Source organism: Ursus arctos, unplaced genomic scaffold (genome assembly GCF_023065955.2).
Source record: "Ursus arctos isolate Adak ecotype North America unplaced genomic scaffold, UrsArc2.0 scaffold_22, whole genome shotgun sequence".
Taxonomy (NCBI): domain Eukaryota; kingdom Metazoa; phylum Chordata; class Mammalia; order Carnivora; family Ursidae; genus Ursus; species Ursus arctos.
Window position 1 is genome coordinate 11177965 of NW_026622897.1, and position 27824 is coordinate 11205788.

Here is a 27824-nt window from a genome sequence, read left to right on the forward strand (position 1 = left end):
AGCTCCCAGGGATTCAGACACCATCAATCAAGACTGTCATGTACACCAGAAAATAGGTGACCACAAGCACCTTTTTGTAAGAAGATGAATTCAGGAATTTGAAGGACTGGGTTTAAATTCTGCACCTACCACTCGATAGCCACGTGACCTTTGAGAAGTTACCTTCCCAGAGCCTCGGTTTTCCCATCTATAAAATGGACCTCTTCGTAGTACATCCAGGGTGGTTGTGGAAGCAACACATGGAAGGACAAGACAGAGGGCAGCAACTCGCAGGTGCACCACAGACACGAGTGGGACTAGAACCAGCCACCTTGGCACGGTGGGTACCCGGTGCTATGGGAGCCCTGCAACATCCGGTATCGAAAAGCTCTGGGATGAAGCACTGGGAGGCCGTTCCACCCTGACCCTGAACCACAGGCAATTGTACAGAGATCCTGGTAAAGGCAGGTGCTTAGAATCCACACCCAGTTCCCTTTTGTGTCACTGCTGGGACAATGATGTAATCTGGGGAGTGCCAGCCCTGCCTTTCGGCTCAGGAAATGCTGCGGAAATCAAACACGGTCCCTAAGCCTCTGGAAGGTCGCCGCTTCTGAGTTGGAGTTGGGATGTGGTTGCCCTGCTTTGTAGTTCCTATCATACCGAAAGGGTCACTGATAAGCTTCCTCATCTGCACACCCAGCATGCTTGGGAGCATCCCTGGGAACCACGGCTTTCTCCATGTCTACAGAGGCCTTGGAAAACTAATGCCAAAACCTCTCCCTCAGGCATCCAATGTCCTAGAAGACAGCAAAGTGGAGCATAAAAATAAAGGCTCGAGAGACCAGACACTTAGGCTGGTCTTACTGTTTCCCAGCTCCATGACCTTAGGAAAATTGCTTAATCTCTCTGAGCCTCAGTTTTGTCATCTGTAAAATGAAGATAATATCTGAATTATCAGGTTGTAGGGATCAAATGGGATAACGTGGCACATGGTGGTGGCCGGAGTCCCTCTCTTCTGCAGTTCTTTCTTCGGGCTTGGCAGAGCCTCGCTCTGGGCACTGCCCTGCATCTTCCCATCCCCCACCCCCGCCCCGAACACGCACACACACGCACATGTGCACACACACATACACAGACACAGGTTTGTCATTTGTCTGGCCGATATCACTTAGATATTAGGATAAAACTCTCTGCATTTAAAAAGCAATTCTGGGGCGCCTGGGTGGCTCAGTGAGTCAAGCGCCTGCCTTCAGCTCAGGTCATGATCCTGGGGTCCTGGGATTGAGCCCCCACATCAGGCTCTGCACTCAGAGGGAAGTTTGCTTCTCCCTCTCCCCTGCTCATGTGAGCTTGCTCGCTCTCTTTCTCCCTCTCTCTCATTCTCTCTGAAATAAAATATTTTTTTAAAAAGTTATTCTGAAAACCAAAGCTGGCGGCATCACAATGCCAGACTTCGAGCTCTATTACAAAGCTATAATCACCAAGACAGCATGGTACTGGCACAAAAACAGACACATAGATCAATGGAACAGAATAGACAACGCAGAAATGGGCCCTCAACTCTATGGTCAACTAATCTTCAACAAAGCAGGGAAGAATATCTGATGGAAAAAGGACAGTCTCTTCAATAAATGGTATTGGGAAATTTGGACAGCCACATGCAGAAAAATGAAGCTGAACCATTTCCTTATACCATACACAAAAATAGACTCAACATGGATGAAAGACCTAAATGTGAGACAGGAACCCATCAAAATCCTAGAGGAGAGCACAGGCAGCAACTCTGTGACCTGGCAGCAGCAACTTTTTTTTTTTTTTTAAGATTTTTTTATTTATTTATTTGACAGAGATAGAGACAGCCAGCGAGAGAGGGAACACAAGCAGGGGGAGTGGGAGAGGAAGAAACAGGCTCATAGCGGAGGAGCCCGATGTGGGGCTCGATCCCATAACGCCGGGATCACGCCCTGAGCTGAAGGCAGACACTTTAACCGCTGTGCCACCCAGGCACCCTTGGCAGCAGCAACTTCTTTCTAGACACATCTCCAAAGGCAAGGGAAACAAAGGCAAAAATGAACTATTGGTGTAGTGTTCCATGATTCATCATTTGCATATAACACATCAAAACTAATGATGTACTGTATGGTGACTAACATAATAAAAAAGTTTTTAAAAAATTAACTATTGGGACTTCATCAAGATAAAAACTTTTACACAGCAAAGGAAATAGTCAACAAAACCAAAAGACAACCGACAGAATGGGAGAAGATATTTGCAAATGACATATCAGATAAAGGACTAGTCTCCAAGATCTTATCAAACTAAAGAACTTACCAAACTCAACACCCAAAGAATAATCCAATGAAATGGGCAGAAGGCATGAACAGACATTTCTCCAAAGACGACATCCAAATGGCCAACAGACACATGAAAAAATGTTCAACATCACTCAGCATCAGGGAAATACACATCAAAACCACAATAAGATACTGCCTCACACCAGTCAGAATGGCTAAAATTAACAAGTCAAGAAACAACAAATGTAGGCGAGAATACAGAGAAAGGGGAACCCTCTTACACTGTTGTGGGAATGCAAGCTGGTGAAGCCACTCTGGAAAACAGTATGGAGGGTCCTCAAAAAGTTGAAAATAGAGCTACCCTATGACCCAGCAATTGCACTACTGGGTATTTAACCCAAAGACACAAATGTAGTGATCTGAAGGGGCACCTGCACCCCAGTGTTCATAGCAGCAATGTCCACAGTAGCCAAACTGTGGAGGGAGCCCAGATGTCACTGAGAGATGAATGGATAAAGAAGATGTAAGATACATACACACACACAAATGGAATACTACTAAGCCATCAAAAAATGATATCTTGCCATTTGCAATGACGTGGATGGAACTAGAAGGTATAATGCTAAGTGAAATAAGTCAATCAGAGAACAAATATCATATGATTTCATTCATATGTGGAATTTAAGAGACAAAACAGAGGATTATGGGGAAAAGAGGAAAAAATAAGACAAGATGACACCAGATAGGGAGACAAACCATAGGAGACTCTTAACCATAGGAAACAAACAGAGTTGCTGAAGGGGAGGTGGGTGGGAGGATGGGATAAGCGGTTGATGGACATTAAGGAGGGCATGTGATGGAATGAGCACTGGGTATTATGTAAGACTGATGAATCACTGACCTCTACCTCTGAAACCAATAATACATTATATGTTAATTTAATTTAAATAAAAATTAAAATTAAAAAAATAAGTAGTACTTGTCAAGGAACAACAAAGTTATTCTAACTGCGCTGTGGATGATCCAGACATATTCAAATTGGATAGCATTTGCAACATAAAAGAGCGATGGCCTGGAAGACCCAACTGCTTTGGAGTTTACTCATCTGACAAAGAGCCCAGCCAGCTGGTTCACCTCAGTCAAGTCCTTTAGCTTCTCTGAACTGCTCATTCTTCACCAATGAAATGGGGACCGTCCTGGGGGAAGGAACTGGACACTAATGACGCAAAACAGCACAAATACAGATGTGAGCTAATCATGCCGAGTGAGTCTCTGCTTGTGGGGATGTGTGCATCAGAGGAAACTTCTAGAAGCCCACAGCCTTCCCTGCTCTCCTATTCACAGCTAACCAGGCAGTGAGTTACGCCGCTCTTCCCAGAGGCTGGTCTGGCTGTGGGACCTGGGAGTGTGCAGCTGTGGACAGACAGCTTGAGGACCTCCAAACTAAAGGGAATTCCCAAATTACCACAACCTACCAACGTGCACTGGAAATCCTTCATTGGTTTAAGAATTTAGCTTGCACACGCCTTTCCCCCCTCATCCCGACCACACCCTCCTATAGCTTGGGATTCTCAATTTTGTCAAGGGAGGGGGGACCTGGCGAGCTAACAGAGTGGGTGTAGGTGTTATTCCAGAATCCATCTTACAGGCCAAGCTATACTCAGGGCAGAATCTTCTGCCCTTTCTATTCGGGACTGTGCGGTGCTTTGAAAGGGACACTGAGTCATCAAAAAGACAGATTAGCCTATTTTGTTTCTAGCCCTACTTGCTAAGGCAGGAAAATAGATTATACTCTATTTTACAAAGACGTGTGACTGCACAGGTGAGGACAAAAGGGGTTTTCTCAGTAACACCCAGTTAATCAGAGAATTCAATTCACCACCACAGCCGTGGCCACAAACATTGTGTAACGGAGATGTTAGACCGAGTGATTAAACATTGTCTGGGGGTAGAAGGGGGGACAGTGTTGGGATTCATCTAATTAGATGGTTCTCGGGGCTAGGGGGGAATTGTGAGGTCTATTAATAGCTACGAAGGAGATCCCATCTTCACTGAGCCACACATACCAAGAGCTGCACGAAACACCATGGGACGGTCCCATTCCCCTCCAGCCACAACCCTGTTTAACTCCCATTCTAAAGACAAGGAGACCAAGGCTCAGAAAGGTGATGGGATTTGCTAAGGTGACAAATATGGCAAAGTCGTCGGACACCAAATTTTCATAGTTTTATCCACAGGGATGGCAATATCAAGATTTAGAAAAAGCACAGCGACTCCTCCTTATATTGAATCCTGGGGGTTTAGAACAATGACAGATTGAACAGCAATTCTTCCAAAGTTTATCCTCAGATGTTCCAACAGAAAGCTAGCCAGTTCCAGCGCCAAGAGTCCTTTGTTCTAGTTCTTAAGAAGTGGCATTGGGGACGCCTGGGTGGCTCAGTCGTTAAGCGTCTGCCTTTGGCTCAGGGCGTGATCCCAAGCTCTGGGGTCGAGCCCCACGTCAGGCTCCTCCGCTGAGAGCCTGCTTCTTCCTCTCCCACTCCCCCTGCTTGTGTTCCCTCTCTCCCTAGCTGTCTCTCTCTCTGTCAAATAAATAAATAAAATCTTAAAAAAAAAAAAAAAAAAAAAAAAAGAAGTGGCGTTGGAACCCAGTAGATTCAAGGGAAGAGGGGTAGAGGAAATGCCACTCAGGGGTGTGGAGGACGGGGAGGTGGTCAGCTTGGAGAGGAAAGGAGGGGACCTCTTCTCTCTTCTTCCCTAATCCCTCCCCCATACTTTCTCCTCCTCCCCCTGCTTTTCCTAAGATCATCTGTCCCACCCCAATTCTAAGACCACCCCCTCAGGGCCCTATGGCAGCCCCTGGAGAGCCAAAACAGCTCTGGAGAGAATAGAAATCATTAAAATAAATAATACCTGACTTTACTAGTAATACTGGGAAATGGGAATAAAAATGAAAAAAGATACTTTGAAAAGTTTCAAATGGAGGAAGGATAGAGACAAAATGCTTTCTAATTAATACTTCTTTGATTAGAAGTTCTAATGCAGGAAATCCCTCCAAGATGCCTTGGGATGTGAATAATTCAGATTTCACACTTTTACAACTTCTGAAATAATAATATTCAGTATTTATTAGAATATAATAACCTACTCTAAATTTTATTTATATTATACAAACATTATACTAGTACATAATAGTATAGGATTATATAAATTATAACAGTTAAATCCTATTATTTTACTATTATAAAAATAACAGTATTTTGCACCAACAAAAGAATACCGGTACTTTTGTCCTTAAGCACAGTATAGGACCCATAATGCTGGAATACCCAAAACCAGTATTACCAACATGAATTATGTTCTTTTTCTGCTCACCTCCCACAAGGCTGGCAAATACTTTACAGCGTCTTAAAAAGCACTTTCTTTGCACATTAGCTCATTTGCTCCTCCCCTCCATGGTACGATGAAACAGGAATTATTTCTATACACATTCTGCAGATAAGAAAACAGAGTCTTGGTGTCGAACAGTCTGGAAGTACCTGAGCCAGGCTTCGAACCCAGGTTCAGGAACTCCAGATCCCAAGCTCTGACCCGGTTTCCACAGCCACCCACCCCGGGCCTTCTTCCGACAGTGGACCAAGCCTCTGTTCGAGGCTTCCGTGTATGGGCTCTAGTGATTCGAGCTGCTCTGCTCTCCCTCAAGCCCTTCTTCCTTGGCAGGTGGAGAGGGAACGCGAGAGAAGCAGCAGGCAGCTAGGCCTGCTGTGGGGAACACTTCCCCAGCCCTGGCCGGCGCTCAAAACCTCCAGTCTGCTCCCAGCCAAGGCAGAGGGGGGGTTCTGCTGCTGCCAAGATAGAAAGGTTACAGTCATTTTCTCGGGTAGGGTGATCAATAACATACACAAATAGTCGTTTTTCACTCAGAGACCTCTTGACAAGAGCTGGGAGCGGGAGTTGCAGACACACCGGGAGGGAGAACGTTCTTTCTTCTGCCTCCGGTTCCCAGCTGCACCCACCACGAGGCCGCGCAGCTGGAGGAGGACTGGCACCCCACGAGCGACGCCGTAGGGAGGATCAGGCGGGGGTGGGGGGCGGCAGCAGCCTCTAGGGATTCTGCCCAGGACCCAAGGGTGTCCGGGATGAAGACGGAAGGTTTGGAGAAGGCCAGAGGAAGAAGGCGGCCAGCCCAGCAATCCTGGGATCCTAGCAGCAGGGCTCAGCAGAGCTAAAGGCAGAGCTGGCATCACAGGGCATCACGTGACCACGCTGGTCACACAGGGACCCACGCTCAGAAGAGAGCCCCACGCCTGGGGTTTAATGATCTCTACTTGTCATCTGAAATTCTTGATAATTTCATCTTTGAATTGGGGGTTTGTACATGAAGTCTTATCCGACCACGGAGCATGGGTGGGGGCTTGGAACATCAGCCTGCGTGCTTCGGACTCTCCTACCCACCCCCTCCCCAGGTCAGGTGCTCAGTGGCCCCCTCCCCGGAGGGTGCACGTGCAGGAGGGTCCAGGGAACATACCACCCATGCCAAGTCCCAGGCCATGACCCGGTGCCGGTGAAGGTCAGTATTTCCCTGCAAGTATCACATGCCCGAGCGAGCACACACGACATAGCGAATAAACACCATGACACATCGAGAGAGAAAGAAAAAAGCTTTTTTTCCTCCTTTTTGAACGAGAAGCCCTACACTTTTATTCTGCGCTTGTCCCTGGCAATCCTGTGGCTGGCCCGCTGAAAGGGATGCGTATTACAGGGGGAAGCAGACACGAAGAAGAAGGGTCACCCCCATTAGCCTCCTGCAACGGAACTGGCACCTGGAAGGCATAAAACATTTTCTTCTAGACACGCCCTATGTCCTCTGGCCACACGCCTCCCTCACCCCAGGCTTCTTTTCTCTTCCTTCCCTCCTAGCACAGCCAGATCTCAGCTGACCCTAGGCTGAAAAAAGATACAGCTATTCATCCTATAAAGACACTAAAAGATACTGCAGACACTCACACTATAGATACTAAAGCTATTCATACCACAGGTACTAAAAGATACTACAGATACTCATAATACAGACACTCATACTACCAGATACTATAGATACTAAAGATGTCTATACTTTAAAGTTACTAAAAGATAACACAGGGCACCTGGTGGCTCAGTCGGTTCATGGCCCATTCTTGCTTTCGGCTCAGGTTGTGAGCTCTGTGAGATCAGCCCTGGTGAGCGCAGAGTGGACTTGAGATTCTCTCCTTCACCCTCGGCGCCTCCCGCTGCCCATGCCCTCTCTTTCTAAAATAAATCTTTAAAAAAAAAAAAAAAGATACTGATGATATTGATAATGACTTTAGATCTTTAATTCCCGGGGAAACCAGAACATTTTTGTTGTAAATGATGCTTAACTCAAAGGAGGTGCCTGTAGATGAATTTCAAGTACTTTGAGAAGTCAATAAGATAATAATAATGAGAATAAATAGCCATGATTTATCGGATGCCTCCATCGCCAGAGGTGAATAATAAACATCCCTTCTAATCATTACATCAACCCTGAAAGGAACAGAATATCACCTCTATTTTACAGAGGAAGGAATTCAGCTCAGAGAGGCATCCTTCCTGCAGTTATGCCACCACTAAGTAATAAAATGGGATCTGAACTCATGTTTTGTTTTGTTTTTTTAAGATTTATTTATATATTAGACAGAGAGAGACAGCCAGCGAGAGAGGGAACACAAGCAGGGGGAGTGGGAGAGGAAGAAGCAGGCTCCTAGTGGAGGAACCTGATGCGGGGCTCGATCCCGGAAAGCCGGGATCACGCCCTGAGCTGAAGACAGACGCTTAACGACTGCGCCACCCAGGCACCCCTGAATTCATGTTTTTCTGACTCCTGATTGTAAATTTAGTACAGCCTAAGAGCATCTTACTGCCCCTGTGTGTGAGGACGGCACCGGATTTAAGAAGGAAGCCAAGAGGGCCTTGACGACAAGAAAGAGCTCTTCCAGGCTTCCGCGCCCAGGCCCAGAGGACTGCGGAGATGGGCAGAGAGCCGTCCAGCTCACTGCGCGCAGGAAGGGAGGGGAGTCCCGGCACTGGGAAATCGAAGCTGGCCTCTGTTCATCAAGAGCAATGTGACGGAAACACAGTCAACCCAAACCATCCACACGGTTTCTAATGAAGCCTGCTGGCAGCTCAAGTCACAGAGAATTCACTCAATTTTTTAAAAATGTTTGAAATCCCTTTGTGCAAGCATTGTGCTGGGCACTGCAGAATTGGGATAGAGGAAACAGGTGGTTCCAAGCCCCACTGAACTGCAGTCCTGGTAGGGCTGTTGCTTCAAACGTGTTTGACCACAAGCCAGATTAAGAAATATATTTTACAAGTCAACCCCACACACAGGACCAGTATATACACACACACACACACACGATGAAACAAGAGTTTCACAGAGCATCACTAATCCTTACTACAAAGATATACTATTATGTGTCCTATTATGTTCTGTTTCTTTGTTTAAAATACTGGTCATGAACAATTGGATGGACTTCAAGACTGACTGATGGGTCACAGGAAATCTAGAAAGAGATACAATCAAGTAAGCAGTGATGTGCTAAGAAGTTCCAAGTTCCTGGAAGCATATCTGATGAAGAAACCCTTACCCAGACAGAGGGATCAGGGTGGGCTTCCTGGAAGAAATGACCTCTAAGCTGAAGTGTGAATCTAAGACAGGTAAGCAAGAGCCAGATCGTGCAGAGATCGTAAAGTTCTATCAAGGAATTTGGACTTAACCCCATGAGCCATTGGAAGCCACTGAAGGGTATGAAACAAGTATGGTAGTTGCAAGAACTATTGACAGATACTCCTGTTCTCCTTTTAGGCACAAGTTACCCATTCATTCTCCTCTCCCTTTTGAGGTTAGATATAGCCATGAGACTTGTTTGGTCCAATGAAAGAGGAGCCTAAATGAGGGGTGTTACTTTCTGCGGAAGCTTTAAAAGCCAATGAACACTTTGCCATGTTTATTTTCCCCTGCCACAGTGACCCTTAAAATAGAATTCAGCAGTTCTAAATGAAAGAACAGAAAGTGGCATGATTCATTGAAGTCAGTGGTGAGTGCTAAGAAAAGAATACTAAAACAGAGAAGCGAGATAGAAAAGTGTCTCATGAAGACTTCACCAAAAAGGTAATTTTGAGTAAAGAGTTGAAGATAAAGGAGTTAGCCATGCAGATATCTGGAGAGACAGCCTACCAACCAGAAGGAACAGCAAGTGCAAATGTCCTGAGGCAGGAGTGTATCTGGCATATTTGAGGAAAAACAAAGGAGCAAGTTTGGCTGGAGGGAACTAAGGGAATTAGAGGGAGCAGTATTTCCCAGGCCCTCTGACTATGGAGTATTTTCTCGAGGAATCACAAACTCTGGGACTGGGGAGGCACAGAACAGTCTTTGGGAAACAAGGTCCTAGAGTATCTCGGTTTAGGAAAGGGGCAATAGCATGGGTGGACCTTGAGGGCATCATGCTAAGCAAAATTAGAGAGAGACAAATACCGTATGAACTCACTTGCCTATGGAATCTAAAAATATCCAACTCAAAAAAAAATCAGCTATGTGGTCAGCAGAGGTGAGTGACTGGGGGAGGGGGAGCTGGAAGAAGGGGGCCAACAGGCAGGAACTTCCAGTTACAAGTACTGGGAATACAACACATATTAAGACTATAGTTAAGACTGCTTTATGGTATATTCGAAAGCTATGAGAGGGCAGATCCTAAAAGTTCTCATCACAAGGAACAAAATGTGTAACTACACGAACTGATCGATGTTAAACTTATTATAATGGTAATCATTTCGCAACATGTGTGTGTGAAGTCATTATGCTGTGTACCTTAAATTTATCCAGGGCTGTATGCCAAGTATATGTCCGTGAAACTGGAAGGAAAAGGGGGCAAGGAGCAGTTGAGGGGCTTGTAGGAACAGAACATTCTTTATTTCTCAGAGGGGTCCCCTGAAGCTTACCCGCTGGGATCAGGGCTCTTGGTGACTTCTGCAAAATGATGTTACCTTCCGTGGTCAGAGGGGAGAACTGTCAAAGCCCTTCCTCCTCTCTCCTCCCTCCTGAGAAGCAACTTGCTTTAAGCAAACAAGTCGTACTGAGTTGCTGAGATTTTGAATCTTGTCTTGCTAAAAATAAATCTATTGTGGAAAATCCCCAAAGATGAAGCGCATCTCTAACCTCACGGGGTGGAGATACCCACCCTCGTGCGCGTGGAGCTGGTCTTCCAGCCCTTATCATTAGCAGCAGTCTGGGGTCAGGAGGGGTTGCCTGGCTGTTCTCAGCTACGTGGGCTGCTTGCTGATTTCCCGGGACCCCTGAGAGAAAAACACAAATTTTGCTTTAGAACAGTGCCTGTGTTTATTTATCGGTAATGAACCTTTCCTTAAGATTCTTGAATACATAGCTCTCCCTATCGTGCCAAAACCCACCTCATCCCCCATCACGCCAATGTCTGCAATCCAGAGGGCCCAGAAGATCAAGGCCAGGCTCACCTCCCTCCAGCCAGGACCGAAGGAAAAACAGAAACAGCTCCCACTCTTTTCTCCAGGGTTGCCAAAAAAAAAAAAAAAAAAGGACAGCAAGCTTCACCTCTCAGAAGCAATCTGCAGGGACAATGGGGCCCAGATCACCTCTGTTCTTGCCGTCCCCGGCTGTGTGGGGACTCGCCGCCCCACACATGTGCTTAATAGCAAAAGCTGCCTTGGGTCTGCTCGGCGCCAGGCTCCATACGAAGGGCTGGATTTTGATCTTTCTTTGCCGCAAAGTCACACACTTATTCCCAGGTGGTCTCCTGGTCACAGCAGGGACCGAGAGCAGGCATACAGGTGGAGTAGAGCAACCCCCAACTCCAGCATTGGGAAAGGAGCCTGAGGCACGTGTACCACCAAACATTTTCAGTCCTTTTATCCTCATCTATAACCTCAATTAACTCCGCTGCTAGATGCGGGAGAGTAAATTATGAATTAGGCATGGCCTCTGCCTACTAGTATGGCTATATAGAGGGAGATATATACAGCATGCGTCTGTATGCATATGTATAGGATATATGAATGATTGAATAATAAAGTCAGACTCTTGCCGGGACGCATGCATGAAAAGCTAGAGGAAGGGAACAGTTAGGGGTAAAGGGATGTGCAATGAAGGGAGAAAGTCAGAAAGATCAAAGAAAGAACATTGCTTGGGCTTCAGAGGATGAGCGAGGGAGAGCACCTCGGGTGCGAGGAGTAGCATATGCCTGTACTTGGCCCACGTCCCTGGACAGCACGTGCCCTTCCCCATGTAGTTCCTGGGAATCACGCAGTGAGCCCCTGGGCCTTAGCTCCCACCACCCCAGGAAGGGGGGCTACAGCATCCTAGCCCTATGTGAAGGACCAGTCATCACAGTCACATACACATCGAGAGCTATGTTCAAGGCCGAGGCCTAGCGGAAGACCTGCAAATATGCATAACAATACTAAGAATAAACAAAGGGATTTCTTGAACACCTGATACATGGAGGAACCAATGGAGCTGTTCATGCTCATTTTCTAACGTATTCTCCCAATACACCTATGCTATCATTGTTATTCCCATTTTTCAAATGAAGAACTTGAAGTCTGTAGACAAAGCCTCTACTATAAGGAGCTCACCCATGAGCTGCAGGGATAGGAAGTGTGCGTAGGAAGATAAGCGACCACTGACAACGGTGATGAACACTTATCAAGCACTCACTATGTCAAGGGCACAGCGTGAAGGGCTTTACGTGCATTCATCCCCAAGTCTTGCAATACCCCTATGAAGTGGATGATGTTATTGTACCCATTTTACAGAGAAGAAAACAAGCATAGAGCGATGATGGAGCTTGCCCAAAATCACACAGCTAGTCCGACTCCAGAGCCTGTAACTTACCAGCCCCATGCTTAACTCTGATTGTTCACTTCCGCCCACCTGTGCTGTGTCCCAGGGGGTGCAGAGAGCAGGTATGAAGGAACTTGATGAGGGAGCTCACACTGTTGGTGTTACTGGTGAGCCTGGCTGAGCCTTCTAGGAAGAGGGGGCTTTAGACAGAAGCAGCTGGGGTGGCCAGGGTAGGATACAGATGGGTTTCACTCCAAGCCAGCAGTCTCCAAGAAGTTGCTAAGGGTGGCGTCTACTCCCTTCAAGATTTCACCCCATTCAGGGGCTCCTGGGGGGCTCAGTCGGTTGAGCATCCGACTCTTGGTTTCAGCTCAGGTCATGATCTCATGGGTCATGAGATGGAGTCTGCTGTAGGGCTCCACGCTCAGCTGGGGAGTCGCTTGAGATTCTCTCCCTCTGCCCCTCTGACGTGCACGCTCTCTCTCAAATAAATAAATAAAATCTTTAAAAAGAAAAAAAGCTTTCACCCCACCAAGGTTTGACTGTCAGTCTCGCAAGCTGGAGCACTTGACTTTCTTAGCTCACCAAGGAAAGAGTCATACTTCAGAGACTATTAACGTTTAGCGTATATAAACTGAGAATGCCAGTTTATTTTTTAATCAAGAAGTATATTGTCCTGAGACACAGTAATTCTGTTCATTTGACAAGTACATCAGGCCAACTCATAATCAGATAATAGCTCATATTTGTGGAGGTCTTACTCCGCACAACACACGTGAAGCATTATCTAAATAAGGAAAACAAGAGAAGTAGACTATCTAATATATAATGGCATCACACGAAGATGACCCGATGTGTCTATCTCCCCAACAAAGATGGTCAAGCCAGCCAGCCGAAAATACCTGAAACAGAACGGCCACGATGCTCACTTCCAGCGCCGTAACAGGGCTGGCCATCGTGTTACAAGTCCATTGGCCCACACTCAGTCTCCTTTGTATAGTCACTGCCTTGGTGACTCTTTCCTTTTTGTATTTGTTGGGCTGGCCGAGAAAAAGGGGCCAAGACACCCAAGATGGCCGACTCTCCCGCCAAGATTTAAACCAAAACCTAGGCGGGAAACCGAAACCCGTCCTACCGACTTTCCTCAGCCCCCAGCAGTACCCAATGAAAACCTGCCGCGACTCTCCAAGACAGACTTTCCTCACCCCCAGCAGTACCAATAAAAACCCTCGCTGCCTTGCCCTGGGCGCGACTTCCCCGACTCACCGCTCTTTCCTGAGTCGCGGAACCTCGCCCGAGGGTGCTTGCAATAAAGTTCATCCCTCGAACCACGTTTGCCCTGCGGTCTTGATTTCATTGGTGACGAGAAAAACCTAACATTTGGTGCCGAAACCCGGGAGGAGATCGAGCCCCTGCTTCGGCACCGAGGCTCTCTCCTCCTCTCAAGCGGACTGGGACCCCTCTCTCCCTCTCCAAACATCTCTCGGAACTTGCTGTGGTGAGTGTTCCCTGGTCCTCCTCCGGGACGCCCTGTCCTAATCGCGGCCGCATCAGGGCGAGCCCCCCCTTCCGGCCACCTGGTGGCCCCCGTAGTTCCGAGGAATCGGGAGACGTCCCTATTCCGCAGCTACTACCCTCCCCTCCGAACCTCGACTCAGCACACGGACGAAGGGATGCCTTCCTCTGTGCCCTGGGTTGATAGGCGAAGGGGCCATGGGAACCTCCCAGTCCAAATTCGACCCTAAAACGCCCCTGGGCTGTCTCCTGGACAATCTTCTGACCCTAAAATTGGATCAGGACCTACGAAGGCAACGCCTCATACATTACTGTCACTTGGCCCCAATATCAATTGGACAACCAATCACAATGGCCCCCCGAAGGCACCTTCGATCATCAGGTGCTCATGGATCTTGAGAACCTCTGTAGACGCCAAGGCAAATGGTCCGAGGTCCCCTGTGTCCAGGCTTTCTGGGCCTTACGCTCTCAGCCTTCACTATGCTCCCGCTGCTCGACCTCTCAGGTGCTCCTCGCCCGCTCTCCCCCTCCGACCCTTCCGCCTACTGCTCCCAAGGACCCCGATCTACCCTCTCTCTTTCCTCTCCCGGAATCTCCTGAGAACCTCTCGGGGCCCCCTGTAAGGACCCTCCTCGTACCTCCACCCCCCCTTACCATCCCGTTCCTCAGCCACCTGTATCCCCTATTCCCCGCAGACCCCAGAGCCGTCCCCAGCTCCGGCTACTCCAACAGCTCCTGAAGTTCCACCCCTCGGGACCGCCACCGAGCCCCACTCACCCCCCGACTCTCTCTCTTCCCCTCCCTTCTCCGCTCGTACCCGGTCCCGGAATCCTTCCCCCGACCTGGTTTGTCCCCTGAGGGAGGTCGCCGGGGCCGAGGGGGTCGTCCGAGTCCACGCGCCCTTCTCCCTGCAGGACCTCTCCCAAATCGAAAAGCGCCCGGGCTCTTTCTCGGCCAACCCAGATAATTTCATCAAAGAATTCCAGTATTTGGCCCAGGCCTACGACCTTACCCGGCACGACTTACATGTTGTCCAGACCACCACCCTCACCACCGAGGAGAGGGAACGTATCCAGGCTGCCGCCCGAGAGCATGCCGACCAGGTTCATCTTGCTGACGCCACCATGCCGGTCGGCGCTCGGGCGGTCCCAGCCGTGGAACCAGGCTGGACTATCAGAACGGACAAGATGGCCGCCGACGCCGCGACCGCATGGTCCAGTGCCTCAGCGCTGGGATGAGGGCGGCCTCCAATAAAGCTGTACATTATGATAAGATCAGGGAAATCCTTCAGACCCCTGACGAGAACCCCGCTGTGTTCCTTAACCAGCTAACCGAGGCCTTGACCCAATTCAGCTGTCTAGATCCGGCCTCTCCGGTGGGGGCCACAGTCCTAGCCACTCACTTTATCTCCCAGTCGGCACCAGATATTCGGAAAAAATTTTAAAAGGCCAGGAGGGCCCCCAGACCCCCATTTCCGACCTGGTGAAAATGGCATTTAAGGTCTTTAATTCCCGAGAGGAGGCGGCTGAGTTTAAACGGCAGGCCAGGCTCCAGCAGAAGGTTCAGCTGCAGACCCAGGCCTTGGTAGCAGCCCTGCGGCCGGCTGGCTCCGGGAGCCAGCAGAGGGGGGCAGCCAACCGTACCCCACCAGGGGCATGCTTCAAATGCGGAGCCGAGGGACACTGGGCTCGTCAATGTCCCAACCCAAAGGCGCCCACCCGACCGTGTCCTCAATTCCACATGATGGGGCATTGGAAATCCGACTGCCCTAACCTCCGGGGATCCTCGGCGCCTCTGCGCAGGGGCAACCCGGAGACGGTAAGTCCGGCCTTCCAGCTACTCGGGTTGGAGGATGACTGGCAGAGCCCAGACTCGGATACCCCTCTCACCCAGGCCGAGTCCAGGGTCACGGTCCAGGTAGCGGGTAAGTCCATCTCCTTTCTGCTGGACACGGGGGCTCCTACTCAGTTCTGCCATCCTACTCCGGACCTACGCGAACCTCACCGGTCACTGTCACGGGGATTGATGGGACCTCCTCCTCTCCCAGGGTGACCCTTCCCCTTGCTTGTAGCCTGGATGGTTTCCCCTTCTCCCACTCGTTCCTCGTAATTCCCTCTTGTCCGGTCCCTCTGATGGGAAGGTATATCCTCCAAAAACTGCAGGCCACCATTCGTCTCTCTCCCTCCCCCTCGACCTCAGAATGCCTCGTCTTACCCCTCTTTCCTGCCCATCTGACCCCTGCCCCAGATAACCTTCCTGCAGTGGATCCCCAGGTCTGGGACACCTCTAAACCCATCATTGCATCCCACCATGCCCCTGTTAAAATACAGCTAAAAGATAACTCCACGTTCCCCTCCCGAGCACAGTTTCCCATTTCCCTGACTCACCGTCAGGGTCTCAAGCCTATCATAGACCGGCTGAGACGGCAGGGGCTCCTGATCCCCATCAGCTCCCCCTGGAACACCCCTATCCTGCCAGTCCGTAAACCCTCGGGGGCCTACCGACTGGTGCAGGACCTGCGGCTCATTAATGAGGCTGTAGTCCCACTTCATCTGGTCGTCCCCAACCCGTATACCCTATTGTCTCATGTCCCATCCAACACTTCTCATTTTACTGTATTAGACTTAAAGGATGCCTTCTTTACTATCCCCCTGCACCCTGACTCCTACTTCCTCTTTGCCTTTACCTGGGAGGACCTGGACACACATGTCTCCAGGCAGCTGACCTGGACAGTCCTGCCTCAGGGATTCCGAGACAGTCCCCATATTTTTGGTCAGGCGTTGGCCACTGACCTGCAGCAGTGCGCCCTTAAGGCCAGTACCGTGCCTGCTATAATATGTGGACGATCTCTCCTCTGCAGCCCCTCTCTCTCCTTATCCCAGGAAGACACCTCTACCCTACTCAATTTCCTGGGGGGGCAAAGGGTACCGGGTCACCCCTTCAAAGGCCCAACTGTGCACCCCCTCAGTCACGTACCTGGGTATCTTCCTGACTCCCACCTCTAAGTCCCTTACCGGGGACCGCATCCACCTCCTCCGGGAACTCCAGCCTCCTCAAACCGTGGAGGAAATTCTCTCCTTTCTTGGGCTTGTAGGCTTTTTCAGACACTGGATTCCAAATTTCTTGATCCTGGCCCGACCTTTATACCAAGCAGCCAAGGAGACCCCCCAGGGTCCTCTCACTGACCCCACTTCAGTCCGGCACTTGTTCTCCAAGCTGCGGGACTACCTCACCGCCAGACCAGTCCTGGCGCTACCTGACCACTCTAAACCCTTCCACCTGTTCACCAATGAGCACTCCGGCTCAGCCACTGGCCTCCTAGCCTAACCAGCGGGGCCCACATACAGGGCCATGGCCTACCTATCTAAACAGTTAGACACCACCACCCGAGGATGGCAGCCCTGCCTCCGAGCACTGGCGGCCGCCACCTCTCTGAGCAAGGAGGCCCTCAAACTTATTCTGGGACAGCCCCTTGTAGTCTACTCTCCCCACGGACTCATGGATCTCCTCAGCCAGCAATCCCTGGCCCAGTTAACCCCCTCCCACCTGCAACTGTACCATCTGCTATTCGTCGAAAATCCGCAAATTTCCCTCCCTGCTTCCCCTCACTTAAATCCTGCTACTTTGTTGCCTGCACCCTCGCTCACCCCTGAACCCACTCATTCCTGTCCGCAACTCCTGGAGGACCTCACTCCCTCTCACCCAGGGCTCTCTGATCAGCCGTTGCCTAACCCTGACCGCATGCTCTTCGTGGACAGCAGCTCCCTCCTGGCCTCGGACGGCCAAAGACGCGCCGCCTATGCTGTAGTCACCTCTGAGGCAGTAGTAGAAACAGCTCCCCTTCCTATCGGGACCACCTCCCAGAAGGCTGAGCTTATAGCTCTCACCCGGGCGCTACACCTGTCTAAGGGACAGCGAGTCACTGTATACACGGACTCCAAGTACGCCTATGTCATAACTCACACCCACTCCGTCCTTTGGCAGAGGCGGGGGTTCCTGACCACTAAGGGCACTCCTATAGTTAACGGGCCTCTCATTGCCAAATTACTCGAGGCCCTTAGCTTGCCCACCGAGGTAGCAGTAGTCCACTGCCGCAGCCACCAGACCTCCAAGGACCCGGTCTCCCAAGGCAATAGCAGGGCGGACTTAGTGGCCAGGCAAACGGCCCTGAACACCTCTTTGGCTCCGATCCTCTTCCTCAACACCCCCACCGGCCTTCTTACTCTGAAAAGCAGGTGCAAACCCTCCAAGGCCTAGGGGGAAAACCCGGAGACAAGGGATGGATCTACATCCAGAATAAAATTGCCCTGCCGGAAAACATGGCTCACACCCTAATCACAGACATTCACCAGTCTCTCCACATTGGCCCAAAGGCCCTCCACCAGTTCCTGCAACCTCTTTTTCACCACCCTTCCCTATCTCGGGTAATTGAGGCAGTTCACAGAGCCTGTAAAACCTGTTCGGCCGTAAACGCATAGGGCGGAATCCGCAAACCAGGGCCCAACCATCAACTCCGTGGCCGTCAGCCAGGAGAAGACTGGCAACTGGACTTCACTCATATGCCCCGCCACAGAACCTTCCAATACCTGTTAACCATGGTTGATACATTCACAGGCTGGATCGAGGCATATCCCACGGCCCAAGAGACAGCGGACACAGCGGCCACAATTCTCATTGAGCACATCGTTCCGAGATTCGGACTACCCCGAACTCTGCAGTCAGACAACGGACCTGCTTTCATCTCCAGTATAACCCAACAGGTGGCAGAGAGTCTCAACATCACCTGGAAACTCCACATCCCCTACCACCCTCAATCGTCGGGTAAGGTAGAAAAAGCCAACTGGCTCCTCAAGGCACAGCTCACCAAACTGACCTTGGAAACCCATCTTTCGTGGCCCACACTCTTGCCCCTGGCCCTCACCAGGCTTAGGGCAACCCCTCGCGGACCCTCAGGGTTGAGCCCATTTGAGCTGCTGTACGGCCGACCCTTCCTTATAAGCCATAACCTCCCAGCCATTCCCCCACCTCTCCTGTCCTACCTGCCTTACCTTACCCTCCTGTGGGCTCTCCTGAGGCCCCATGCTGATGCTGTCATCCCTGCCCCGAACGACCATGACCATAAGGAAGCCCCCCCTCAAGCACTATTCGCAGGGGACCAGGTCCTCCTCAGAAATCTGCACCCAGGCTCCTTGCAGACACGATGGACAGGGCCTCATACCGTCATCCTTACCACCCCAACCGCGGCAAAACTGCTGGGGCACTAGGCGTGGGTACACATCAACAACCTCAAACGGGCGCCTGCAGGTAATGACTGGACCTCTCAGATGGTGGGCCCTACCAAAGTTCGCTTGGTACGGGCTCCTCCCTCTGGTTCTCCTGAGCCCCCTGACCCAAGCGACAGAATGTGAATGCATGCGTGGCAGCGGACCCACAAGGTACTTCCAGTCATTCACCTATATGCCTAGTAAATGCTGCGCAGGAAAGTCCCCATATACTGGCACATCTGTCCACGCCCCAGGAAGAACCTTCTGGATGTCTGACCTCACTGAAAGGTACAGGTACAGTCACCCTTGCGACACTTACCCCAAGACGGGGAAGGTCTGCTGGACATATCTGGCCCAGATAGGACTCTCCGACGGAGGAGGGGGTCCAGGACCAGGCCGGCCGTAACCAAACCCGGCAAATAGTCAGGAGGTTACATGACCAACTACAAGCCCAGGCCTATCCCACCTACAAGGGAATCAATCTCGACAGCATCCAGAAGGTTCCCACCACTGAGCAACTGACAGTGGCCCTTTTAAACTCCAGCTATAACCTGTGGCGGAACGTCTCTCAGGACCGCGACTGCTGGATCTGTTTCCCCTTCTCTACTCTAACATTGTGGGGATACCCATTCCAAGCCGATGGCCCCTCCCCAATTCCACCATCGACAATAAGACAGTCCACATCGGACCCATTGGAGGGACCATACCAATCCTTAATCTTTCCTCCACCATCGACACCCTCACCCCTCACACCGCCAACATCACCTCCTCCCTTCCTTACTGCACTCCCTCGGGGGTGTTCCTCTTGTGTCCCAAGGAAATCTATCGCTGCCTGACTACTAATGACTCCCTAGACTGTATATTTATCCTACTATCCCCGTCTACCAACATCTACTCCCATTCCCAACTCCTGTCCATACTATTCCCCCAGCACCGAGAAAAAAAGGGCTGTATTCCTTCCCCTGCTGATAGGGGCGGGCTTAACCACCGGGGTGGCCACCAGAGCGGCTGGGCTTGGGACGTCAATAAATTTCTACTATAAACTCTCCCAAGCACTCAACGATGACATGGAACGGATTGCCGACTCCCTTGCTGCCTTACAGACCCAGGTCACCAGTTTGGCTGCCATTGCCCTACAAAACCGACGCACCTTGGACCTCCTGACCGCCGAAAAGGGAGGAACCTGCCTCTACCTAAACGAAGAGTGCTGTTATTTTGTCAACCAGTCGGGTATAGTCACCTCCAAGATCCGGGAACTCAAGGACCAGATCCGAGCAAGGCGCCAAGACACCTCCATATGGGGCCTAGACCCCCATACATGGGTAACGTGCCTTCTCCCTTTAGCGGGACCCCTCTACTTAATCCTCCTGCTAATCTCGGTTGCCCCCTGCCTTATTCGGTATATACAGGAATGCTTGCGGGAGGTAACTTGGGTGTCAGTCAACCAACTGCTCCTACAGCCCTATTCTCGCCTGCCCACTTCCGACTACCCCTATGACAACGCCCGACCGTCAGCAGGAAGTAGCCAGAATGGAGTCGACGCCCCCGATACCATTATATAAAACAAAAGGTCAGAATGTTGGGCTGGCCGAGAAAAAGGGGCCAAGACACCCAAGATGGCCGACTCTCCCGCCAAGGTTTAAACCAAAACCTAGGCAGGAAACCGAAACCCGTCCTACCGACTTTCCTCAGCCCCCAGCAGTACCCAATGAAAACCTGCCGCGACTCTCCAAGACAGACTTTCCCCTCCCCCAGCAGTACCAATAAAAACCCTCGCTGCCTTGCCCTGGGCGCGACTTCCCCGACTCACCGCTCTTTCCTGAGTCGCGGAACCTCGCCCGAGGGTGCTTGCAATAAAGTTCATCCCTTGAACCACGTTTGCCTTGCGGTCTTGATTTCATTGGCGACAAGAAAAAACCTAACAGTATCATGGCTGAGCAGTGTCCCTTCTGACAAACAGACGCCTCCCGTAGGTGTGTGAATATTCAATCAGGTTACTGTCCAGCATTCCCGCCCAGCGAGCTATGCCGTGTCCTGAAGGCCACTTTGCATCTCTCCGCACTGTGCAGATCTTGAAGTTGAGCTCTCAGCAGACAATCCTAGTTCCCTCATCCACAGAGTCCTGGGAGATGCGTCACGTCAGCCCCCACACACAGGCAATGTCAAAGATACCCAGTACACTGGAAGCCAAGGAGTTTTATTGAAGCAGAAACGCTACGCAGGGAATTTAAAACCAGAGATGTGGGTTGGACCACGGAGCACTGAATGCCAGAGTCCTCACGGTCAAATCTCACCTCTGAAGTCGCCTATTGTCTAGACACCGAGTGGATCAAAGCACCAGGAAAAGTAGGTGTCTCCCTGCCTACCCAGGCGCGGACGCAGGCACAGAGCACCTGCCCTTCTCGAGCTCTCAGAGTGGACATTACCACACCACCTGCAGGATCGTAAGTTCATTTATTCGTTTCTGAATTTGTTTCTGTCCTTTACTCAGCTCACATATCTATCGGGCGCTTTCTACGGGCAGGGGACTCTTCTCAGAAAGGCATCTTCTGATCAAACGGGGCCTCTATCTCCTCCGCCCGTCACCCAGAGGAAGAGACTCCGAAGAGCGAGGAGGACGAGGTTCCTACCCTGTAACCTGACCACACTCAGCCCCCGCACTCCAGAAGAGGTACCAAAGTGCGGAAAATTATGGACGGTAAGACCATATATCATTTCCGCTCCGAATCTAAAACCCGGTTAGAGTTGGAGAAGGTGGAACTGATGAAGTTTGAGCCTGATTGGGGATTTGAATTTTAAACTTGACTGGACTGTGTCTTTCAAATACCAAAGGTGACCATAAAATTAAAGACTTTGTCTAAGGTGCCAAAGGGCAGAAAAAGAACATAGTTGAAAGCAGACCCTGGAAAATAAGAAACTTAAACCTAGTCCATAAACAGGGACAGGACTCTTTGTTGGCCCAATTTTTCCCAAGCCAATGCCCCCACTGTGGTTTCTCCTCTACCAGCTCTCGCCTGGCCCCATGCAAAGGCCTCCTGCCAAGCCCATCTCCACCCGCCCCTGCCCTGATCCCGGCCATTGTCATGGCCAGTCTCGGTTTTAAAACCTTGTGATCAAGTTCACCCCCTGCTTAACACCTTCTGTTGTCTTCCCATTGCTCCAAAGGCAGTTTGTGGTTCAAAGGACATCCTTGGGATCAGATGTGCTGGCTTTAATCCTGGCTTTAATCCTTGCTTTTGGCCAGTAAATGGGTGCTCCCATCTCTGTGCCTCCGTTATCGTCCGTAAAATGGGGATAATGCTGGAATCATCTCACAGTGCAGTCGGGAGGATCAAATGAGTAGGTAAGTGTTAAGCCCTTAGCACGGTGCCCGGCTCCCAGCAATCAGTGCACGGCGTCCCATGCCGTCGTTGTCCTGGGGAGCTGGAGCTCAGTTAACACAGGGTGGAGTGGGCTGCCAGATAAGAGCGGTGCCCGCCTGCTCGCTACCTGGCACGGAGCCTGGCACGTAGGAAGTGTTCGATAAATATTAGTTGGATGGATGGAGGAGATAAAGTCCTTTCCTAAACAAAGGCTTCTGGCCCAAGGCCTCGAGTACTGCTTGCCTAGGACCCTGAACCATCTGTACAGCTCCCCTTCCCCAGCTTGGAGGCCCGTGGAAGGGGCTGCCGTAGCTTAGCAACCAGAGCTTCCATAGAGACGAGGCTGCAGACAATAAAATGCGGGGTCTGGTCCCACCCCGCACTTGGAGGCAGAGCCTGTGTCCGCAGGAGCTCACACCCCTGCCGCTCTGGGCCCCATCTGGCCCTGACACCGAGGCCAGGGGCAGGCCTGGCCCAAATTTACCTCGGGCTTCCCAGAAGGAGTAGCTTTTTGAGGCAAGATGGCTCTTTCTGGAAAGGAGGACGTGCTCAGGGAGGTGAATGGACAGGAAGCCGTTTGGGGTGTCCTGCCAGGCTGGGGGACGGTGAGAGAATAGGAGGCCTTTGGTGCCCCAGGCTCCACCGGGAACGGCAAGGGGATCATGGAGGCACAGGCCAGCCACCACGTGAGGTCCCGTGCTGGGGGTCAGAAGAGAGTCCCGGATCTTTCACAAGCCATAGTTACACAGAGACGATGAGGACCTCAAATGCCACAGCAGGGGAGGCAGGCAGGGACAAGCACATGAAAGTGATGGACTGGAAGATGCAAAGTAGGCCACCGCCCACAGAAGGGGTGTCCCTGGACTGGCAGCAAAGGGACCGAGTCCCTAGTGGTCTGCTGAGGATGTGTCACTGCTTGGCTGCAGGCCTCTAGCTTTTCACTATAAAATAAGGGGATGGACTAGATGAGCCCCAAGGTCCCTCCAGAGCTCTTGGCCATGAATCCATGCCAATCCCCATCCCACCCATCCTCAGAAAAAAAGGATTTACTCCTTTGTATTCTGTAAAAAAATAAATAAAAATTCCAAGTTCTCTTTTCCAGCCCCACTGTCCTCTGATCAAGTCAATTTTGCAGGTAACTTATTTGGAAGATAGGAGCATCGGCATACCCTGCTCCCCCATCCTAAATGCCTGCTCCCCAAGTGGCAGGCCCCGAAGTTCCGCTCACCGGAGTGTGAAGTGTGTTCACAGTTGCTCAGGGTGAGAACGTGCAGCAGGCAGAACGGGGAGGGGTGAAGCTGCCTGGAATCTACGGGACACCAGACAGGCCCTTTGCACCAAGCACCTGCAGCCACGGTGTGTGGGAGGTGGGGGGTCAGGGAAGGTCCGGCGGGAGGGGACCAGACCCTGAGACTCTGGCAGGACCTTCGCCATTGTTACAGGGCAGGAACTGGGAGCTGGGCCGATGCTGAGTGGGAGGGGTCGTTCTGGCGTGACCCACGGGCCCCGCCAACCATGAGTGCAAGCGGAGGAGGGGGGCCTTGGAGCAGGGCCGAGAGGTGGCAAGCCGGGGTGGGGCGAGGGGGTACGTGGGGCGTGCAATTGCGCGCGGCTGCAGCAGCAGGACCCAGCAGGCCTGCCTGTTCCCTTGCCGGTGCTGAGAACCCGGTGCTGGGAAGGGACCTTTCCAAGGAAATGCCTGCCAAAAGGTGGTCACCTGTAATGAGGCAATAAACGGGGTAATTACCAGGTAATCACTGGCCCTCCGAGTGTCTGGGAACCCGCGGGGGACAGCTTGGCCAACTTGGGGCCTCACGTCTCTGGTGAGCTGGAAGCCCAGCTGAAAATTAGACAGTGTGAATGGGCAAGGGTGGAGCTGTTTTGTGGGCACACACTCCCATCTTTTCTTTCCTCTCTTGCCTTTTCCGCTAGGCTGGCCCAGGTTCAAGGCTGTCAGCAAGTGCGTGAGGCCCGGGCATATGCTGGGAAGCAGGCAGCTGCAGAGTCCCCTGGCCTCTTTGAAGTCGGGAGCCGACCATGCCCCACCTGCTTCATCCCACCCTACCCAGCTCCCCACCCAGAGCGAGCACCTGTTCCCCCCCCACCCCCTGACGCACACAACCGCCTACAAGAACTCAAGTTCTGGACCAACGCTGAGCAGAGGTTAATTCAGCTGTGTGGCTGCAGGCTAGTGACTTGGTGCAAAGTGCAGCTTCTTTGCAAAAGTCTTCTTCTCCCTTCTCCTCTGAACCCTGGGTCCTAACCCCTTATACCTCCTTCTTTCAAGTCGGACAGGTTGGACTAATGAACCTGCAAAGTGTGGGTGTGATTAAACACGCAACACGCCTGGAACTGTCGAAGCCAAGGGATAACATGGGCTCATTTGTTCTGAGATCAGGATGGAGATGCGGGGGAGGGAGGATGAACAAGGTAATTTTTTTAGTGTCTTTTATAGACCGCATGTCACTTTGTTAGTTTAGGAGCATTAAAAATGTATAACATAGAGCTTGTTCTGCTCATAAAATGCTCCTCTTTGGCATATTAAAATTTAAAGTATAGTTTATTCAGGCAGTAATTACAGTTTTACTAATTGAATTTACCTTTAAATATTTCAAAGTTTTGTAATAAATGGAGCTACAAGATACGGAGCCTCAAGGTGTTTGTATTCAACGGTGTTTGAAAAATAGGCAAAACCCTGAGAACAGAAGAAATCACCAGCATTGGAATAAAATGCGAGAAGATTTTGGGGTGGTTTTTTTTTTGGCATTTTCTAGTACCTATAATAAGGACAAGAACCCAAATAATATGCGACATGGTCCTTCACTTTATAAGTCTCCTTGACATAATTACTTTGATTTTACAACAGAAGTTGAAAAAGGTGTTTGCATTTAAAAATAAGGAAAATGTCACACAGGAATGGGAGAGCTCGGGCTCGTCTTCGGACCCCAAATCCCACACTCACTCATGGTCGGAGAGATTCCCTGACCAAATAATGCCCGTCAACAGATAAACGGATCGACCAAATGTGATACGTACCTACAATGGAGTATCACTCAGCCTCCAAAAGGAATCAAATTCTAAAACGGGCTACAACGTGGATGACACTTGAGAACAGTATATGCTAAGTGAAATAAGCCAGACAAATAGTTAAATATTCCATGACCGCACTCACACTCCAGGTATGCAGGTCAGGCAAATGCAGAGGAAGAAGAAAGGAGGTCGCCAGGGGCTGGGGCGGGAGGGGTGGGGGGTGTTGGGGAGTTTCAGTTGGGGATGCTGAGAGAGGTTACCACAACACTGTGAATTAATGCCCCTGAATCGTATATTTAAAAATGGTTAAAATGGTAACCCACAAAAGAAAAGTTTCCTTGAATGTAATTTCTGCTCCTAAGGGAGCAAAATTTTTTATTTGTCCAGCTCCTCCTTTCAGCCCTTCCTGCGTCTTCCACATCCTCCATTTCTTATTCACACGCCGAGAACCAAAGCTGGGCCCTGGCTACTGCGAGATTGTGTTATGAACCACCCTAAACCAATTTGATACCTTCTGTAGATAGTTGAGGACCGTGCTCTCATTCCCAGGGGGGAATGTTACAATAAACACAACTTTCAGGCTGGACTCTCTCGTGCACACAAATATTTATTAGCAAGCTGGCCTCAAGCAAATGGTCTTTCCAATAAACAATGAAGTTCCAGCCTCTGACCTGGAGGCTCTCAGAGAGCATATTGCATGGAAATGTGGCAATATTCTGGGGGTGGGTTAGGAGTCAGGCTTTGAAATTCCGATTAGTGGCTATAAATAGAACTGGTTTAAAATCTTAGGGTGCTATTCCAAAGAAGACACGCTACCTTTGGACTTGGTAAATTTATGCCCATGCGGGGCAGGATGGGTTCCTGTAGGACATTCGGGCCAATATAGGATTTCGAACCCTACTTGTTTCAAAGAAAACCATTTCGAACATCCATCATGCTAATTAGCGAAGCCTCTGGTGTGGATAAGAGAAAAACAGCTGAAAGTCTTGCTATCCCCGCCCAGAGAGTGTGGTTTCTGCTTGAGAGCTTTCAAATGTGAACTATTCCACCCCTGACGTATGTATTCCCCAATCGAGATTCTTCCCATGGTCACTAATCGCCCCTAGAATTCTGATCAAAAGGATAGCTCCCCGTTTGGGTTGGCAGATAAAACACAGAGTATTTGGGACATACTTCTACCAGGAAATATTTGGTACTTGTCTGAGACTCACACTCAACTCTGTGTTCTGTATTTTCATTTGCTAAATTTGGCAACTCTGCTCACACTCTACACTGAAGTATTTTGAAATAAACTACAGAAAATATAACCTATACCTTTTGTTGGAAGAAGGGATTTTAAAGTTACTGTTTCCCTGCTTTGTGACTGTCTCCCAGCCTGACGGCTGCAGCAGCCAGACAGGCCTGAGCAGGTGTACCGATAAGCTACCGGTTTTAAAAATCCACGGAAACGAAGAGGGGTTCCTGGTCTCTCTGCGGCCCTTCACTCACCATCCTTCGGCAGGGAGATCAGAATTCAGCAAGACTCAAAAGGAAAGAAGTCTGGAATCTCTTTTCTGTGTGGGTGTGAAATGGTATGGCCCCCGGATGCAGAAAAGGGTCTTATATTCTTACATGTGATGCTGCACGCCTGTTCTTGGTGGACAGGAATCACAAGGATCTGATATTCCAGGTGGTTTCACATTAAAATCTCCTCCTTGTAGAGAGGGATTTAGAATTCACTGGTAGAGGGTGGGTAGGGAGAGGAATAATAAAGACAGGATAATAGCACCTTAGCTGAAAGATTTTAATCATTCTAAAATAAAAGGAATATAATTTTTGCCCCTAAAATGAGTTTTATTTTTCAGAATTTTTCTAATTTTCATTTTTTACTATTAGTTGGGGATGGGGGTGGGGGTGATAATCAGGGCAAAAATGAAACATTGTTCTCTACCTCGTGCTTTAAGGATTTGAGGAAAAGACAGGAGGGAGACCTTTCATTGCTAGTTGGGGATTAAAGGAGGCTTTCCAAATGCCCCAGAGAAGGTAAATGGTTTTAAAAAAAAAAGGAAAAAAAAAAAAAGGCAGTGCCCCCAGATCTGGCCCCTGTACTCAAGAGATTCTGGGAAAGGTCACGGAGCAGGTCAGACGCCCCCCTTACCCCCCCGCAGGGTGCTCGGGGAGGCCCAGCTCCCACCACCTCAGTCCCAGCAGCTGCAGCTTTAATAAAAGGTGTGATTGCCATGGCAACCTCAGTAACACTTTCAAATAGATGGCCAATTATTATTCACTCATTTACTGTTTATTGTAGCGATGGCAATCACAATGAACTCCAGGAGTGTATTAATGGAGATGTGATCTGAGCCTGGGGCCCCCAGGGGAAAGGCATTGTGATGCCTCATTCATTAGCATAGTGTGTTCAAGGTGGGTGGGCAGGCGGCCACTCCCTCCGGCCCTCCTACGCATCCTACGTGCGGCCCCAGCGCGTGCTCTGGGGACACTCCCAGGCCCCCCAGAATGGACACAT